The sequence below is a fragment of the Drosophila grimshawi genome, unplaced genomic scaffold (assembly GCF_018153295.1).
Source record: "Drosophila grimshawi isolate 15287-2541.00 unplaced genomic scaffold, ASM1815329v1 contig_1367, whole genome shotgun sequence".
Lineage (NCBI taxonomy): Eukaryota > Metazoa > Arthropoda > Insecta > Diptera > Drosophilidae > Drosophila > Drosophila grimshawi.
The window spans coordinates 12,760,896-12,781,220 of record NW_025062889.1 but is presented as its reverse complement, the minus strand read 5'-3'; the positions used below and the strand labels follow the sequence as shown (position 1 = coordinate 12,781,220).

The window sequence follows — 20,325 nt, the reverse complement described above, 5'->3', positions numbered from 1 at the left end:
AGTGTGCGCAGAATTGATAGATGCGTAAACAGAGCTATTTGTTGAAAGTTAAGTGGCAGTAAATTGGATGTTGCGTGTAGTTGCTTTGAAAGAAATAAGTTAAATTGAAATCGATTAAATGGGAGTCTTTTGAGTATGATTACGAACAAGTCAATATGTGTTAAGTAAACAATTAGATACTTAAGCTAAATCATAAACGTACAAACTATTTGTAGCTTTGCTTAGCTTAGAATTATTGAGCAATTTGCCACTCGCTTCAGTTCTTGGCTCGCATCGCTGCTCGCAGATTTTACGCTTATGTGTTTTTCAATGGAAACACTCTGTGAAATGTTCATGTGTAGTACTGTTTTTTATCCAAGTGCATGGCAAAGTCATGAATAAATTTCAATAAGTAAATAGCTGGAATGGTCGCTTGTGTTTTAAGCATTTTATTTATAATATTTTATGGGCTGGGGTTCCCGTTGCCGCTTTATGTTAACTTTGGTCGCACTTTAACGGCCGCAGCGCTTTAATTTATTGCAGCACGTCTTCACGTTGCCACAGAGCGTCGTTTGCCATCACTTTTGAGTAGCAACAAAACGCTGACGTTGCCAGGCGCAGGGAGAACAGCATAATTGATGCCAATGACAAACTCAAAGCCAAAGCCCAAGCCCAAGCCGAAGCCCTTGGCCATGTTTAGTTCAGTCGCTGTCGCTGTCGCTGTCTATTCTGCACTTGATGTATATGTTAGAGATCTTCCTCTGCCCCCATTGTGTGTTTCCTGGTGCTTATGATTGGCAGCGGAAGTATCTCATTGCCATTTGCATGGTATTAATCGCATAATTTGCGGAAAATGTTTGTCGCTCTTTAACCAATTAAAGCACCAGATGCTTATAGCTGTTTCATTGCTGTCGTTGTTATTGTTATTGATGTTTTTGTTGTTGGTGCATGTCACTGTCAACCGCAAAAAGATGTTGATAAATTAAGTGCGCTCGGTGCAAGGCAGGCCATTAGTAAATCCGAAGGCCTTTTTATTCTGAGACTCCAAAGTTTCTATCAGTTGCCTTGTCAGCAACACCTGCTGTGTGGGTCTCTCTCTCTCTCTCTCTCTCTCTCTCTCTCACTCTCCGTGTGCGTGTGTGCGCGTTTGAGCTATTTATTTTTTTGGCTTTGCTCAAATATAAACTTAGGAACTAAAAGCAAAAATAATTGCCTGCCTACTTTGCGGGACAAAAGTCATCACGTGTGTGTGGCAAAAGACAAATGCTTGGGAGGAACACTTCAAGAAAGTTCGAGACGGAGGGTAAACAGTTCGTGCGTAGGCATATTCTCGTGGATCCTTGCTGGCGCAAATAGCACAGAGCACATCAAAACAATAAATATAATGACAACAATGATGAGAGCCGAACAGCAGTCACGGCCGGCACAAATATTTGTGAACATTTCACGAAACAAAACTTTGAATTTCTCCGCTCGCTAAATACATATTTTATTTATTTATGGTGCAAGGAAAGGCAATGCGGACAACAGAAACGAAACAACAGAAAAAAGTAGGCAAATAGAAAAGTTTATCAAATATGCAAATGGCACAATTTGTGCTGTTGGGGAGTTGGGGGGTGAGAAATTAAATATCATAAAAATAACACACACTGAGGAGGAAAACGAGGGGAACAATAAAAATTAAGCAAAAATTTGACATGCGACAAGCGACAGCACGCACACGCCATCTAGCGGCGGCCATTTGCAGCGCAGTCAAGGTACGTGTGCTTGCCCAAATTCCAGAAATACATACAAGAAAAGAAGCCACCCGCACACATACACATACACACAAGGGGTGGTCTGAAATTGATCAAAGGAATGCGTGTGGCATGCGGAGCGTTTGCCATGTTGCCTTACTAGCTTGCATCAGCTATGTGGCATACTCTCAGCTTTCCTGTGGCTGTGTGCTGTGGCTGCCATGAATTAGCAGCAGCTTAAAGCTGAATTTAAAACTCTAACCCACAAACAAACGTGTCACTTTCCAAAGCTGCCGGTCATGTTCGATAAACTTGTATGTCTATCTGCATATGTGTGTATATATGTATATGTAGGTAGCATGTCCCTGGGCACTGCCAGTCGTTCTATAATCAATGGCACGCAAATACATAATATCCCAACAGCCCAACACAGCAAAATTTTGAAATCAAAACAAACACGTAGCACAGCTCAAAAGGAAATGCGAACCGTTCACAAAGAGTTTTTGGTTTTGTGCGTGTGCCTGCGGCTATTTTAATTTTATTGAAAAATGCTGTAGATTCTCGAAGACGACGAAGGAGATGGTAAAGCTGTTGCTGCAGCCAGGACACTCATTTTAGCTTCAAATATTTCGACACATTTTTGGGGATCTCGTCTTTGCACATTTTCAATAATATTTTGGCTGTCATAGTCATGCAAGTAAATACGCAAACAGGCAGCAGCAGAAATGCTTTTAGGTCTGTCGAAGTCTTTATACGCTCTTAAAGGACCATACAATGGGGTTTATATAAGTTGAGCTCACGAAAGGTGGACCAAAATTGAATTGCGTACCAAAAATGTAATATTCGTCAAAGTTCAAATACCCTTCGTCAAGGATGTTGAAATGGTTAGACCAAAGACATGATACGTGATACTGGGGCGAGCTGTTACAGCACACAGGACAACCAGTCTGAATGTGTTCTTATGTGTGTGAGTGTGGTTGCAGAGTTAAAATCTGATTCGATGTAATGGAAACTCTGAAATGTTTGTACAACAATTGCCATTAAATCAAAGAACATTTCAATTTTTTATGCTCACAGCGCATAAAATCGTGTTGCGAAATATCAATAAATAACATTCTATGTGCGGCTGGTCGTCGTTTTTTTTATATTTATTTTTTTAACGTACTGACACCAACCGGTACCCGAAAAAATTCCAAAAAAAATTAAATAAAGAACAGCAGAGCGGAAATTGCTTAATAAGCAGCGCAGCTGTCAACGTTAAATGCCCCACGAGTGTCGGCTGGTTGGCAACAAAATCGCTGTCATCAAAAGTAATGGTCAGCCCCATAGAGCGCTATCAATTTCTAGTTGAGTGATCTAAGCAGACGAAGTGCTCACAAAATGCCAAATGCTATAAACAATGAAAATGGCCAAAAATAAAAATCAAGCGCAGCTGTACTCAACACTCGCACCGCACCTGACAGCACCAACAACAACAACAATAACAACAACAACATCAACAACAGCAACAGCACCACTTAAAATGACCAAAAATCAAGGTGAAACGAATTCATTTATGCTGCAGGCAGGCAGCAAATTAATTTCAGGCTGCCTCAGGCACCGCTCTAAGATCTTGATGGCTGCCTGGACTTTTGTATTATCGCGAACGCAATTTGCGCCTCATGGAAATTGAATGGCAGCATCTACGCAACGCACGAGTCGCCAGCTAGACGACACCACACCCACCACACCACAGCACACGACACCCATCTACACCACCGCTCGCCCGCTCCGACTTCTGGTTCTTTATGTGTCCGCAAATTGCAGCTGCCGCCTCTGGTTTTTGACAATAATCAAAATACAAACAGCAACAACAATAACCTTTTTGGTGAGGGGATGGTTAGGAGAGGGGTAGGGTGTAAAAAGCTTTGCTGCTACTAGATGCCATGTCAGCTTGTTCTCGCCAACGAACTCAGCGTCTCACACTAATTGCTTTAGATTTAATGAAAATTTTAATAGGAAAACGCTTTGGCTGCCAAAAATTGTCCTCGTTCTCGTCGTCGTTGCTGTTTTTGTTCTCAGTGTCGTTGCTGCTGCACGCTCGACTAGCGGCTCGCAATTGCACGCTTTCCATGCCCCTCGTGCCCTGCCCATCTGGAGACTTAAGCTTTTGTCGTCTCCAATGCCGTAACCGTAGCGTGCATAAAATATATAAAATACACACGTAGCCTTGCTTGGCTAAGAGCGAGATGGTGGGTCAAAATAATACAATAAAAACACCCACTTAGATATTTAGAGCAATAGACAGGGTGACACTGAGTGTTAGAAAGAGAAAGTGTGACAGACAAGGAGGTGGAAAAGAATCAACAACAATTGCGCCAAAACAATTTGCACTTAATATTGTGCATGGAATTTATTTAGAACACACAAGCATACTCCCACAAACTTAATAATCAAAAAGTTTACATTTTGTGGCATGTGCAACTGCATTCCATTTAAGTTTCGTATTTGCATTTTCTGAACAAAGTTTGGAACCTGCTGCAATGCCTTAAAACAAACAATGGACGAACCAACGACAAACAGCTCCAAGAAGACCGTCTGTGCAGCTAATGTCGCTGGCTTTGTCACTTTCCCGCTTTTGCCTCCCCAACCTGACTCGGTACGAAGGGAGTCTGCCTACAAATGCAGCGATTTAGCGAGTTGTCAAAGTTTGCAAAAGGGGTTTCGAATTGAATCAATGCATTGCGGCTGCAACAGCTTAAAAGTTTGTGCCCGTGCCACGAAACGCGCTGTTTTATAATACCGATTAAATTCCTGAAGGAGAGTATGCTCAAGTATTGGAAGAGTAATCTTAAACATTTTCGTCATTATATATATAAAAAGACTACTCGCTGATGAAACATTGGCTTATGGTAAAAAAGTATTATAGAAAACAATCTACGGTAGCAACTAGAACAGCAACTTGCTATAGGATACTAAATCGAAGAGTTATCGTGATTTACTCATATATTGATATTAAAGTTTCAAATGACATTGCATACAGTTGGGCGTCTGCTTTCACACCTTTCACAAGCAGTTCCCGTTGACGCCTAGACAAGTGGGCAACAAATGGCCAAGAATCTCGCTGGCCAATCAGCTAATGAAGACAAGGCAACAATAAAGACTGATTCACCGATGTGATTCGTTACTGTTACCTGGTCGCATTATTTATGACGAGAATGGGGCTAGGCCAAATTGTCAGCCATAATTCTTGGGCATGGCTCATTCGCGCTTCGATGAAGCCAATAAACAATGACGAATCACTTATAAATTGTTGCCATATTTCTGGTCGAAATTTACTGCGCCCTCCCCGCAAGTGTGAGAATTGAAATTGATGTTGTTGCTGCTGCTGCTGCCTTTGTAGCTTTTGACTTGTCGCTAAATGGGTGTTGGTTCTGCAACGCCAACTCCTCCTTGTATAGCGCCTCATTGTTGTTGTTTATTTACGAGCATTAACAAAATAAATGGCATGCAAATGACGAAGAATAAAAAATCAACAAAATCTAAGAACAAGAAAGCGCAACAATCCGCTGAATTAGATATACCCTAACAAACAAATAGAAAAGATGACAACATTTGCCAATGTTCATATAAAGCTAAAAACTTGTTTCAAAATCGTAAACTATGGTAAAGAATATGCTTTTAATTTACTTGTAAAACATCATATTATAATCTATTCTAAAAACTAATCAGAATTATATATAAAGACATACAAAGCTGAAAGACATTACAATATTAAATTGTCGTTAGCAAAGTGTATAAGGAAAAGTTAAAACAGACAAATTTGTTTTGTTGGCAGCCCAAAAAGAATGTTCCGAAAACCCGCTGAGAAGCGAGGGGTGAAGTGGTTGGCTTGAATTACTAATGGTATTGGAATCGGGTGGATACGGACGGGCAAACGTTAAACGCAATTCATTCTCAAATTCTGTTGGCGCCGCGGGGAAGTCGGAAAGTCGAAGAGGTAGATGTAGAAATTGGCTGTCGAGGTATTTTTAATTTTGCAGCCAAATGAGTCGCGATTCTTGTTTAATTTTGTGTTGATTGGTTTTTGCACTTCTCTTTCGTTCACTCATTCAGTCAGTCCGTCAGTCAATGATTTTGCTTCATTTCTTATTGACTTGGCTAAATATTGATGTTGGTCACGTAATTAAGGACAAGTTTATTAATCGTCCTGGCTGTCGACTTGGCTAATTAAGTCAAATTGGCCGAACAATTCGAAATGTGCTTAAATGAGTTTTATTTTTTAACAACAGTTTTCAATCGCTTGCGCTTCTGTATCGCACAAGCACGTGCAAATTATACCAATGCCCAAAAAAAAAAACCCCTTTCCTTAGTGCTCTTAACACCCAAAGTGAAAATGCGGCAAGTGTTTTACGGAGCTGTGGTGCTGTCGGAAGTGGAGGGAGGGAGAGGTTGACTTTGCATGGCTTGGGGCAGGTTTGGCGCCCAACGTTGCCGTTTGGCATTTGGCTTTGTGGTAAACGTGTTGAAGGCCTGCCGCTGCCGTTGACGGTAAAGTTATACGGTTTTGGGAGTGGGTGTGGTGCTTGTAGCCCAAAACATTTTCAAAATTTCATAATAATTATAATTGTGTGTGTATATTTGCATGCCTAACTAGGCGGAGGTAGAAGATTCTGCTTTTGGTATTTGGTCGCTGAATGTGACAGCTGTGCGTCGAGCAAGGAAAAAGTTGGCCTTAGCAAAAAGTTTGCACGCGTTTTACGAAATATTTGTGGCAGCATGCGTGGCAGGTACCGTTTATGGGCGTTGCCCCCAGCGCTCAAAGCTAACTCTAATACACATAAGCGCCGATCATTTTCACTTTGCGTAACATCATTAAGCTGCATGTTCAACAATTTTCATCAAAATTAAAACAATTTTTGCGCATGTCGTGAACACATCCGCCCGACAAGCCCAATAATTGTATAACACATACACATTGCATTACTTATGTTTTGGTTTTTGACATAATTAAAATTACAACAAACATCCCCTCCGACTATGTTATCAAGTTGCTCAAGGATATAAATTTCAAATGCTCGCTAAAGCAGCAAAAGCCTTTTCTCAATTTAATTAAAGTTTGGTTGAGCTACTTTCTGTACACATAAATTAATATGCATATTGTATGTGTGTGTGTGTGAGTTGCTTTAGCCTAATGCAAGCAGGCATTAGCTGGATTTTGTGTAAGTTGAATTATATATAAAACACCTAGCAGCTCTTAAATATTATTAAAATTATCTACATACATGTTTTTGCTGCATTTATTATCGTTAAATAATTTATGACTAGAAAATTTCCTAAAATGCCAGAAACAAATAAATTTAACTGCAAAATCTGTTGCATAACTCTTGGCACAGGATATAAATTATTGTTAAGTTCTGTTTAGCTTAATGCGTAAAGCTCTAAGCGAATTTACTCAGAGCAACTGCAAGCAGACTATGTTTTATTTTATATGATTCCCAAGAAGATATAGGAGATGTACTGAAACTTAAATCTATTGTTAAAAGAATCCGAGTCTAGGTTAATCTCTTTCTTGTATTTTAGTTTTATCGTGAAGTTTATAACGCATTCAAGGAAACGACTCCGGAAAAATCAATATACAAGTTGTGTCATCATTAATCAATATTTGCTCATATGAATTCGTGTCTAAATCTTATAATATTATCTAGGCTTAGTAAGCTAAGTACAAATTAACTCTTTTGGATTTTCATTTCTAATAACAAACTCGAAAATAACTTTGTAGCTCAAAAACAACAGTACGCAATAAATACATGCTGTATTCAATGTTTAGTCATTGTAGAATATCCCACATTACTCAACACCTACACAGATATACCTACCAATCCGCCCACTCAAGTCGTGAATAGCTTGTTCTGCCCGCTTGAACTGTGTATTCTATCTGGCAATTCTCCTTGCTCTCATGTATTCATTTGACAGTGTGCTGATTTATGCAAGTGCAGCATTTCATACTTTGCAACAGTGCAATTGACATTTTATCAAAGGGCAGCACAATAGGTTATTGCCGGAGCACATGTAAGCATGGAACTACTACGACTGTATTGTATCACTTGCTTGTATCTACTGCGAGTAGTCATTTCTGTCTTCCTCCTTTTTTTGATGCTTCACAATAAATTGAAAAGAAAGCAAGCGTAAAATACAACCAACAAAAGCAAATAAAACAGTAACAGCAGCATCCGCAGCAGCAGCAGCAGCAACAACATTGTAGGCAATGCCAAGGCGACTATCAGTTGCAGACAGTCGTAAAAGGGGAGACTTTACAATGCCATCCGCTGAAATACAATAATACAATAGAATGCTACATACATATGTACAAATATATATATATATATATATATGGCAATAGCAAATCCTCAAGTCGCAGATTTAACATTGCTTTATATGGCCAGCTGCGATTGAAAAATTTCACTCGCTTTGTTTCGTTTTGCGCACAATTCATTTTAATACCCTATACCCATTAATATTGATTCAAATTGGTCAGTGAAAGTCGCATCAGCTTCTGCCACCAGCAGCAACTCAATATGATATGGTACAAGTATATTGTTAAATACATTCTGTATACATTTATAGAATATCTACTCGTCGATCACTGAAATCTTTATTTACTTTTTGTGTGGCTCAAACAATGTCAATACTCGCATTCAGAGTACTTTTCATTCAATTTTCAACATCTTTACGATTTGTTAGTTGCCAGTCAGCGCACCCAATCCGCCCACTTGTCTCTCTCACTCTCGCTCTCTCTTTCTCTTTCATACACACATGCTGCTCGTGTTTAATGTCACGTATTTGATCAGAAAATTAAGGATCAAAAAGGCATTTGTGTAAGCATCTGAAAATGTTGTGATTTATTGCGCCAAAGCGTTTTGCAACTAACTCCTCTGGTCGCTGAATACCCGACAGGACATGCACCAGTAGCTGGCTTATGTGTATATTTGTATGTGTGTGTGTGTGTGTGTGTGTGCCTGCCAGCCTGCCACTCCTTATGATGTACGACTATAAGCAGCTGCTGGCTTGAGCTCTTCGCCTGCCGCCTGTTTAGTTTAAAACTGGGACGTGTACAATTTAATTTAATCTTTAGGTTTTCTTTTGTGCATGCCACCATTTACCCGACATCACTCTCATTCACTTTCTCATCCTCTTTTTTCTCCTCTTTCCCTAGTTTTTCAATGCTGCTCCTTGGGTATACTCTACTTGGTCGACATATAAATTTTGCACATGACTCGGACACAAATACAAGTACAACAATGGGAACTCAGCAGAATACTAAAAAACATATTTTATTCTTACAAATCTCTCAATCACCTTGTGTAACTCCTATTTTTAAACAAAATTATAATATAATATTAAATTAAATAACAAATTATTTGGGATTCGTTTAGAAACAACAATTCGTAAATGGCCAAATATGGGCATATTTGATGATGTAGAAAATTATTTACTTACTTACTTTACTTTATATATGTGCTACATAATGGAAGTTTCAATTATATTCAATCATTTGGATATAAGAGTCAACTTACCTGTAAATATAGAATTATAGACATTAAATAGTAATTTGATATTTGATTGATTGAGTAAAATTGTCCTAATTCCTATGACAATTAACCAAAGCATTTGCAAAGCTATTGTTAAAATATAAATTGTAGATGAAATTGTACAAAGCCCATGTGCATACTATATACATACATATATGCGATCAAAGTCATACGCGGCCAACGATGAAAAGTCAATTTAATTTGCTGAAAGCTATTGCCTTCCCTGGCACGTACACCAAATTGCAAATGAGACACATTGATACACCAACTGCAAACAGCAACAACAGCAACATCAACTGATGATGGCTAAATTTAATAAATATTACACGTATCAGATATGAACACACATGCATGCATATAGTATGCTTATTATAGAACTGGCTCTATGACTAATTAAAGCCGTCTATCAACTCGCATACGCCACGTGTGCCAGTCGAGGCCAGGCGAGAACTCAATTCTACCACTGGTAATATTGTAAATATTATATATTACCCACATATATGCACTTCACTGTTGTTAAGAGCTTGTTAATGAATTTTTGTAAAATGTTATTGCAACAGCAGTGCAATAAGTGCTGGCTGTGCTAATTGAAAATCAATGCGAAAATAAATAATTCCTCTTTTTTCGGATTTTGTTTGCATATTAATTGATTGCCGATGAGCGCTAACAAACAAACTTTTTATTATTACAAACATTTTGTGCTCATCATACTATTAATAGAAAAATAAATAATTAAATATTTGACTCCCTTTTGACAAATTTGTTGAGCTTTTTTTAAAACAGCTTAAACGAACAGAGAGGTAAATGATTTGCACTTAATATACACTTTTCATTGATTTCTAAATTTATCGCTCAAGCATTTTGATCAGGCTACTATTGGGAAATCGAAACATATCAAAGCAATTCAAAAATAATAATATGAATACACGATAAGAATGCTTAAGCAAAATACAATAACTAACATAAAGTGATATCCAATGAATGGCCATGTCTGCATCTAAGCAACGTTTAAACTGTTTATGAGTATTGGAGAGTTAAATCAAATATAGAAATAGTGGCATCATTCAGAGATTTAATGTTTAAGAACTGCAAGTACGTTTAAAATATTCAATTAGTTAGTCTGGCTGTGACAGTCAATGCCCTCTTTTTTACTTATGTGACCTGCCTAACAATGTGCTATGTAATTGAGTTGAGAGCCAAATGATGTTGTGTCTTGCAAATAATTCCAGCTTTGATTGCATATTATGCATATTACGGGTGCTGACCACATTTCCGAGGGCACGCAGCGAATGCGTGGCAGCCAAAACAAATACTGGGCGTATTCTTAATCTGCGCATCGGCCACAGTCCTGCCCCAGTCGCACAAAAGCGCTGGCGGTTATTTTTGCTCTTTATGTCAAATGAAGCGTGCAAATGCCCCACACGCCCCCGCCCACCCCCAAAAAGAGAGCGGACATTAAATGCGCAGCCCAAAAACATGCGCTGCAGGCGCTTACGAACAGCAGTAGCAGGAGCAGGAGCAGAATCAGAACCTAGACCAAGCCAGGACATTCATACATAGTGAAATTGTATGCCTGTGTGAGTGTTTGCCTTTGCTTTGTTTGTGTGTGTGCGGTTCTATGGTTGTGTGCTTTTGTGTGTTTGTGTGGGCGCTTAACAAGTGACCACTCGTTGAAGAAGAAGGGCAAACATTTCCACTAATAAAGTCATCAGAGCAGAGGGACAAATCGATAAATGAAATGAAAACGCCAAGTAAAAAACATACTTATATTTCTAGCAAAGCACCAAAATAAAATTTCAACGGAATTCAATTCGGGTTTCCTAGGGCACACAGAAATTTGGCTCTTTTATGGAGCCGATTTCCGACTCATTTGCCAGCATCTAAATGTAAAATTAATTTACGTCCGTTTGGAGCAGCTGCCTCTCGGCTGAATCACTCCGCACCCAGCAACCATTCTGCTCCTTCTCCTTCCTCCGCCAATGAATGTGGTTAATTAATTAGACGCACGTGACGTCATTTGCAACGGTTGTATGCTTTTCAATTTCGAATTTTATTTACGCGCGCCATTCATACCCCACACTAAAAATTGATGAGCCGCACAAAAATGTATAATAAAACCATAAATCACTATTTTGCAGCACAGTGTTTAATACCCACATAATCCTGCAGTGCTAGTCATTTATTTAATATATATTTTTTTATTTATGGTACATGAATTACGCATCAGAAAACTGCACACACAATGCACATGCATTGACAGGACACATGCCGTGTTTGCCGATTGTTGCCATTGCTGTTGCTTGTTGTTATTGTTCATGCGCATGTTTAGCATGAGCTGTGGGCGGTCGGCCAGTTGGCTGTCAGCTCATAATCGAATTAGTTGCAATAAAGTACACAAATAATTTCCGCAGCTGTGTGCTGAAAAGCATGCAACGCCCGAGTGTTGCCAAAGAATATGATTTATATATATACATATACTGCAAATGAAAGCCGCACCCCCTTAACACTGATCGTTAAACATTTTCGTCGCATTTATCTGTAAACAATTTTTTCCAGTACATAAAACCAGGCCCTAAAAGTGGACATTGGGTCCACTCTAATGGCAATCAGTTTGTGTTGAAAGTGAAAGAGATAATAAAATGAAAGCATAAAGAATGCAGCATAAAAGGATAACGGCATAAGCACATGATACACGCTTTTATCTTGAATGAAGCAATGCCGGCAAATATGACTAGAGGGACGGACATCAGGACACCCTCTCGCAGTCAGACAGTAAGACACACAGACAACTAGGCAAACAAACCGCTGCCAGATAAAACCGATTGCCTAGCGATACGAGTTGGACATAAGCTCACACACAAACACACACACAAATACATACATACATACAAAATACGTTGTAGTCTTGTGGTCTGAGCTAGACCAAAACAATGCTATATAAGATCACAGAGCGGCGGGCGTGGGTCGGAGATGTAACTTTACAGTTGGCGTAGGCAAAGGCGAACGCACACAAACTCAATTTTCTGTGTGTATGTGTGTGTAAATGTGTTCGTTAGTATGTTCTTGTGAGTGTACGTGTGTGTATAAAAGGACTCGCTCGCTGTGCATTATGTGGCAGAGCATATTTATGCCAAAAAGCTTCGCATGCCTTGCATACACTCAATAGCATCTTTATTCCAGCGTCAATGATTCCAGCAGGCAAAGAGTCTGTGTCTGGGCACATTTACTAACTGCCATGGCACACTTACAGGCAAAGGAGAAAAAGCATCAGAAGCAGTTGGCATCATAGATATGGCAATTCTCGCAGAAAGCAGCTCAATAACTCGACGCAACTCAACTCGACAAGTCGTTCAGTTGCTGGGTGCTTGAAAAGTATACCGAATTGCATAAAATATTCCTTCAGCTACATTTCAATTCACCACACACCGAACTGCAGCTCAATGTGTTCATATGTTGAATATGGAATCAAAACTACCACCCCTTCGGGAGACAACCTAACTGCCACTCCTTACTAGCCTGTAGGCACTCAAATGTATTGCCAACAGTTGCCGTAATGTTTTCTATTGCCCTGACTTAATAGCCAAATCCCTAGCGGGCAACCATTTGCCATATTTTTTAAGCCTTTTCGGCTTTGTGTTTGCTTGTGTGTAATAGTGTGTGTGTGTGTGTGCGTGTGTGTGTGTGTACGTGTGTGTGTGCGTGTGTGTGTGCGATATCTATCAGTAACATGCTTCATCAGATACTGAGATATTTAGTCAGTTAGTCATTGAGTCGCCTGGCCAAAGATATAGAGGTCGATAGATCCCTATTGCTGAAAGCGCTAACACACTTTAAAATCCACCAGGCAGCAGTTAAAAACTTTTTGGCCAAAGGGGTCTCTTTTCAAGCCAGCCATACAAATCCCACATGCCCCGAAGTGCTATTACTGAAATTGAAGGCATCTATAAGTTTTTCTCCAAGCTTCCATTCTGCATTTCTTTCCCTCTGTTGTCTTCTGTTCCTCTCTATTTTCTTCCTTTTTACTTTTTGGATTTTCTGAGCTACTTGGGCCGTGCTCATATGTGCGTTCAGTTGTCGCAGTCAGTCGCTCTCAGTAACGCTTTTATGGTAATGAGCTCACATTACAAGCGACAGCAGCATCACCACCATCAGAAGCAGCAACAAAAGCGTCAACAAAAATGGCAAAAAAAGCAAAAGAAACATTTTGACATGACGCCCTCTCTGATAGACGTAAAAACTGTCAAAGCGGGCTGTTTGATATTTTCCAGATAACTGAGGATACTTTTTAGTAAATCCACTTCTGAGTGCTGAACAGGAAAAAGATTAAAGATTCCTGTTGTAATAATTAATATACGCTGTTCCAATTTCGGTAAAAATTCTTGCTTTACATTTAAAATTGCACTTTAGAAGACTTGTGAATGCTTAAATGAGAATTTCTTTCTTTTTTCCATTTCGTATCAATAATATTTTTACTATTTGATAAGATCTCATTAATATACTTATATATAATGTTTAACAATACCTTGATTAATTCTGGTAGTTATTTTATTTACTTATTATATATGTATAGGAATTGGAGTCCTTAAATTATCTATCAATAGCTTAACTGACATCTAATTTATGAAACAACCCTCGCAATTGTAGGGGTGTTGGAAAAGTGGTTCACGCTTTACAGTTTCAGCCTTTTCAGTTTACAGTTTGCAGCCTTATCACATAACAGAACACGAATCGCGGATCCCGGCGCCAAGAAATGCTCTGCTTTAAAGGCGCTGCAGCGTGAAAACTTTTTATTTCCGTAATGTAAATTGAGCATCTTTTATTTCGCGTAACGCGTTGTTAAATTGTTAAATGGTAGATAGCAAGTGAAAGAGAAAGAAGCAAACTGGCAACATGTCTACAGCTACAATGGACTTCGTGCGTTGCCTTTGAAATACAAAAATGGAGTGGATGCTGTGTGTGTGTGTGTGTGTGTGAGGCTGCGTTGTCCTCAAGCAGGCGTTCCAAGGCCAGGCTGTCACACACACTAACACCTGCCCCGTTTGTCAAGTGGCTGCTTTCTTTTTAGTTGCGTTCCTCTGCATTCTATTCGCGTTTCTTTCCAAGCATTTTTCGCTCAGTGTTTTGTCGCGACGCGTCGCGTCGCGTTGTGCCTCGTTTCATTTGCCTCCGCTCCCCACCTCGCTCCTCACACCCTTGGTGTATGCTAAAAATTGTGATGTTGTGCTCATTTTGGCTGGGCATTGTTTTTATTATTGTTGGCACTTACATGTTTTTATTTGTGCGCCTCGCAACAACTTGATCCTTTCGGCACAGGACCTTGAACTCGTGGAAAGCTCGCTAACGAGTTATAACAGCAACCAAAGCAGGTCGACGTGTATGTGGGTGTGCAAATATTTCATATTTATTTTACGTACTTTTTGTGTGTGTGTGTGTGTGTGTGCTCATAAAACAAGGCGAGTGTGAGTTACTCTTTGCGCGTGATTTACTTTGCAAGTTTTAATTGAATTTGCGCGAAAACTGTAAATGCATTTAGTGGCAAAAATGGCTTCCATTTAATAATTCAATTAAATGCTCTCAATAGTTAATTTTCGAGTGTCGCTCGGCAAAGCGAAAATTTCAATTGAAAATTCAAATTGTGTTTTATGCAAAACAGCAAAGCAAAGTAAAAAAAAAAAACAATAAACTAGCACACAAAACACAATTGCGCACGACTAAACAGGAAAAGCTATAAGCTATATTATGATGATCAGTGATATAGAATATATTTGTTTGTTTGTTTATTCGTTTGATGAGCTTTATGTATGTGCATTTTGGCGTAACAACATTATAACAATGCAAAAACAAAATCAGTGTCAATCAGAACGCTAAAATGTGTATCATACAGATATATATATATATATACATAAGTATATATACATGTTTATAAGTACATGCTTCAGTGAACTGGACGCTGAAAACAAAATCCAAGGCGCATTTGTATGTAAAGCAATGCCAGACAATAAAAGTAAAATACAACGTTGTGGCCCAAAATAGAAAAAAAGAAGATATAAAAAATAAATAGAGAAGAGGAATCTAGCTGGCGAGGAGGAGACAGTTCAAGCTGTGTCTCTCTCCATCTATCTCTTTCTATCTTTTACTCTGTCGTTCTGGTTTGGCAAAAAAATAAAAGTAAAATACAAAGTAAACCAAATTCAAAGACATAGAACACAAAATACAGGACTGCAAAAAAAAAAAATAGAATAAAAAAAAGGAAAAATGTGGCAAAGGAATCTGCTGCAAATATATGTATTTGTGTGCACATGGGGTAATTCTTAGTTAACGAGCAAGCAAAACGTATTCACGCTTTGCTTAATCCCCAGGGAACTCATTCAGCTTGTGCCATGCGTGTGTGTGTGTGTTTGCGTGTGTGGGTGTGTGTATGTTTTGGGTTGAGCGTATGCTCTATATGTGTGTTATGCGTAGGACAATGCAATGTCTCTCCATGACCATACAATTTAAGCCCTAATTGTGGGCAATTACTTTTTGCTCGGCTAATAAAAACGTTAGAGATATTTGCGTATTTTAACTAATGATTTCTGCTTATGCGCAAAGCTCGACACGAGCTCGACACCAGCTCGACACCAGCTCGACACTAGCTCGACACACAGCCGCAGGCCAATTAAATGCCGCCTAAATAAACAGCGCCTAAGTTTTACTCTCTCTGAGTGTGTGTGTGTGTGTGTGTGTTGGTGTGTGTGTGTGTGTGTAAAAGGTAAGCCCCAAAGTTGTCCTGTTGTTTCTATTTTCATGTCTGTCACAGGTTTTAATGACTTTGCACACAAATACAATATGTATGCATGTGTGTGTGTGTGTCTGCATATCCTTTATCAGCGACACAATCGTACACACACACACACACGGACACACACACACACGGACACTCCCGCCCACGCATACCTTGTTAGTCAGACCGCATTGACATACTTATTAATAATTCATTTTGTGCTAATAGAATGTTCGGATTTCAAGGTAAAACAGACAAATACACACTTTACCCTAGCAAGCAAACACGACGTAGTAAAGCAGTTGCCCCGACAAAATAAACCAAATAAAGCAGCAGCATAACACGATCTCAGTATTCGGCTCTTAGCATAATTAGTTGATGCGAGTGTTCAATAATTAACTACAATTCGAAACCAAGTTCGACTGCCAAACTAGCTTACATAACGTTAAATGAGGATTAGCAACAACGGCATCAGCGACCTGCGAACTGACCCATCTGGCCGCAATCCTGGCTGGACATGATTGATTAGCCATCCGTGCATGTGGGTGGGGGAAGGGTGAAAGGTAATCATATTGTTGACCAGCTTACAAGACAAAACCCTGTCGATGTCAATTGCTGTCTATGTACATAGGTATGATGAAACAATATATATATAACAATAACAATATTTATATATATTATTTGAATACAATTAACACCATAAATATCTAAGTCGGGTATATGTATTTTATAATGCAAAGACCCCGCTTAATTTGTTAGGCTCACTCAAAAGTTGTGTAAATTTAATTACCTCATTATTCTATAAATGTTTATGGGGCATTGTTAAAATTCATTTCACTTCCAGATAAAATACGGCACAGTCATTAAACTAACTGGACCAACCATTCCATCCCTCTCCAAAGTGTGTAAATTTGGCAAAAGTTGCTTAGGCAACTGCCTAAACGTAATGTGCTATGAGCATTGAGTATTCGCCCAACTCGGTGGCATAACTACATTCATGCTAGACAAATAAAATAAAACGATGGGCCCTCAAATTTTATGCCTGCCAACGAACGATCTAATAATAGACAAGCTTACAATTAAAAACAAGTCTACATAATGTAGCAGGCCTCTTGTAATTTAGGTAACAGTATACTAATGAGTAATAAGACTACAGAATAATATCTGCGCAGAACATTGATATCGATATCAATATTTTGACTGCTACAATAAATGCTATGAAAAATAAAGAAATACTTGATTGAACATCATTGAACGTCTCGTATCAAGACCCCCGACAAAAGGGTATAAAAAGCTTGAGTGCACCGTAATCAATCAAATGGAAAAGCATTAAGTAAATATATATGTATATATATATAAATGTATATCTGCAGAAATGCTGCACAATGCAACCGAGAGCCAGCAGTCCTGCAGCTGCAGTACACAATGCCATAATAGCTGGGACAGCTGGGGGCAGCCCAGTCCAGGGATGCAAGGATGCAGAGCGGCAGATAAGCCTTGGGCATCAGCTGGACCAAAAGTCGGCCAAAATAAATGGAAATTAAAAGTTGGCATCCACAAAAACAGGAGAAGGCAAGGCACGCTGGAGCTATGCATATGAAATCATTTAAAAAGTATGCTAAGCAAAATGAAAACCAGAGCAGCTGACAATGCTTATAAGCTTAAGGATTGCATAAAATATAATATGAGATGAGGCACACTTGAAATTCATACACCCATCATATGTGTGTGTGTGTGTGTGTGTGTGCGTAGAAGTTGATGGCCAAAGCACATATGCTTAGCATAATAACTGGCTGTGCGTGCCAACAGAGAGAGTTGAGCTTGGAAGCTGTTGTTAACATGACATCATCGTGCAATGAGCGGGACACATTCTAATGAATAAAAATGAATTTAAAAACAAGTTAGAATTTTGCAGTAGGGAGAGGTCAACTATTAGATACCCTGAAACGAACACGTTCAGAAATAAGCTTAAGCTAATTTTTATATATTTGTATACGTATGTAATTCTTGGGCTTGCTGCAGCTTGGTAATATGTTTAATTTCATAAAAGGTCTTAATAAAAGTTCTACAAATTATACAAAGAGGTTAAATTCAATCATGAAAATCCACTAATAGTACAGATTTTCACTCTCTTAGATCGGGCAGACAGACACCCAGACTAGGTTGGCTATATCGACTCGAATGTCTTATGGGAATCGAAGCTGCTTCATTCTGTCTGTTACACAAATTTGCATAACTGCATTATACCCCTTTGACTCAATTTAAATGGGATCAGTGTATAAAAATGAAAACAAAAGCAGTCGCGGAGATGGAGACACAATAAAATATGCGGCGACATAGGCAGACGGAGCGCAGCAGGCTGCCAGCCAGTCTACGCACCAACAAACTGATACAGCTTTAATCAGCTAGAGTCCTGTCAGGCAGGCAGTCAGCCAAGACACACACAAATACATACACACAGACACACACACACACAGCAACGCACACTCAAGTTTTCAATGTTCCATGTTTTTCTTGGGCTGCTGCAGGCCAAGTTAGCCGTCCTGTCTTCATAATCCTTTATTTAAATATTGTTTGCTTTTATTTGCCATTGTTATTATGCTTGTAGATATTTTACATAAATAACTAGACAGGGCAATCACTTACACACACACACAATCAAATCAAGACAAGATACTCAAGCTTTAACCAAAAAGAGCGGCGCTTGCTATTTGTTTTTTGCAGAACTCGCATTTAAATACTTGATCAGCAGATGTTTGGCCAGCAACGTTGACATTTTAACCTTATACGCATCTGTGGCGTATGCTTAATATACGAATTACACATAGGCGCCTCACTCATTAGCAATTACACGTGCGCCCTATGGGAGACAGTCCACTGCCAAATGCCTTCTTAAGTTTGTGTCAACGTCCAGACAGCCAACAGCCAACAGCCAAGAGGCAACAGCCAACAAGCAACAACTGACACCTTGGCCCAAAGGCGTCGCCTTATTTAGCATGTTCACCTGTATCCTGCGGGTTCAGGAACGCTTTTGTGCTAAGCCGTCGACCGTCTCAGTGACAGCATGTTAGCTGGGCTCGTTAAATGCCAGACAGTCGAGCCGTTGACATACCCAGGCGACTTGTCAGAACGCCACGCCCAAAACATGTGCCACAATCCCTTCTGCTGCTTGCCCCACTGTGCGTGTGCGTGCGAGCTTTCAAATATCAAATTCACATTAATTTTGACATCGAAGCGGAAATATATTTAATTGGTTTCTAGCAGCAGCGTCATCTTGTCATATTCACTCCAAACACACACGCACAGTGCACGCACACACACACACACACCAATACACATATTGTCACACTGTGCGTTGTCTCCATATAGTCATCGACGCCGCCGACGACTTTCCATTAGCGACGTGTCTCCGAGGCCCTACGCAAATATTTGCCTTTTGCTAGCAATTTTCCCGTGTTTTCATTTTGCCATTTCATTAAGAAGCCGCCGTTGTAGATATTTTTGCCATCTGCATATTTATGACATCCCATACCCTGCGTCTTCTCCAGCTCCACTTCCCCTTAATAGCGCTTAGTCGTGCGACGGTTTTTGCGTTAAGTTGCCATAATCGCATTGGCCTTGTTTATGGCAAGTTTGAAGCAAAATAATCAAAAGACAAGTCAAACGTAGCCGATTTTCATTAACTTAAAGGCAACTTCATTTGTGAATTTTGGATGCTGAAATGCAATTCGATCGCTTTTAATGCGATGAGCAACGGAAATTCATTTAAAATACCAAACACATTGCTTAAGTCGATATTAAATTTTCGAATTATTTATAATCGATTGTGCCTAGATTACATTAATATTCTTATCCATCTGATAGCTACAGAATTAATGTGAAATATTTTATGATTGAAATGGCAAATAAAGTGGCTGACACTGTATGTATGTATATATTTTAATGAGATGACATGGTTACCATCGTTAATTAAGAATAATTGGCTTCGGGATAATCAAGTACGATTGCTCCAGGCGACAGTGCTCTGCCAGTAAATAATATATTAAAGGCATAAAAATATCCTACAGAAGTGTGCTTATTAGCAAAAAGTTGCACATTAATTAGATATTTAACAAGAATATAATCATGATAAAAATCTATATATGGTATATAAAGTGACTTCTGATAAACCAAAGATAGATAGATAGATCGGTTTTGTGTAACATTTACATTAAATGAAGTTGATTTTGATTTATTCACTTAGGTATAAATAATTTAAACTCATGGAAATTTTCCA

General features: G+C 39.1%; 1 long non-coding RNA gene across 1 annotated transcript in view; it reads right to left on the bottom strand.

The window, feature by feature from the left end:
- Window positions 1–20,325, bottom strand: part of LOC122322862 — a 55,685-nt gene that overhangs the window by 33,480 nt on the left and 1,880 nt on the right. The gene's annotated exons all lie outside the window — the stretch shown is intronic.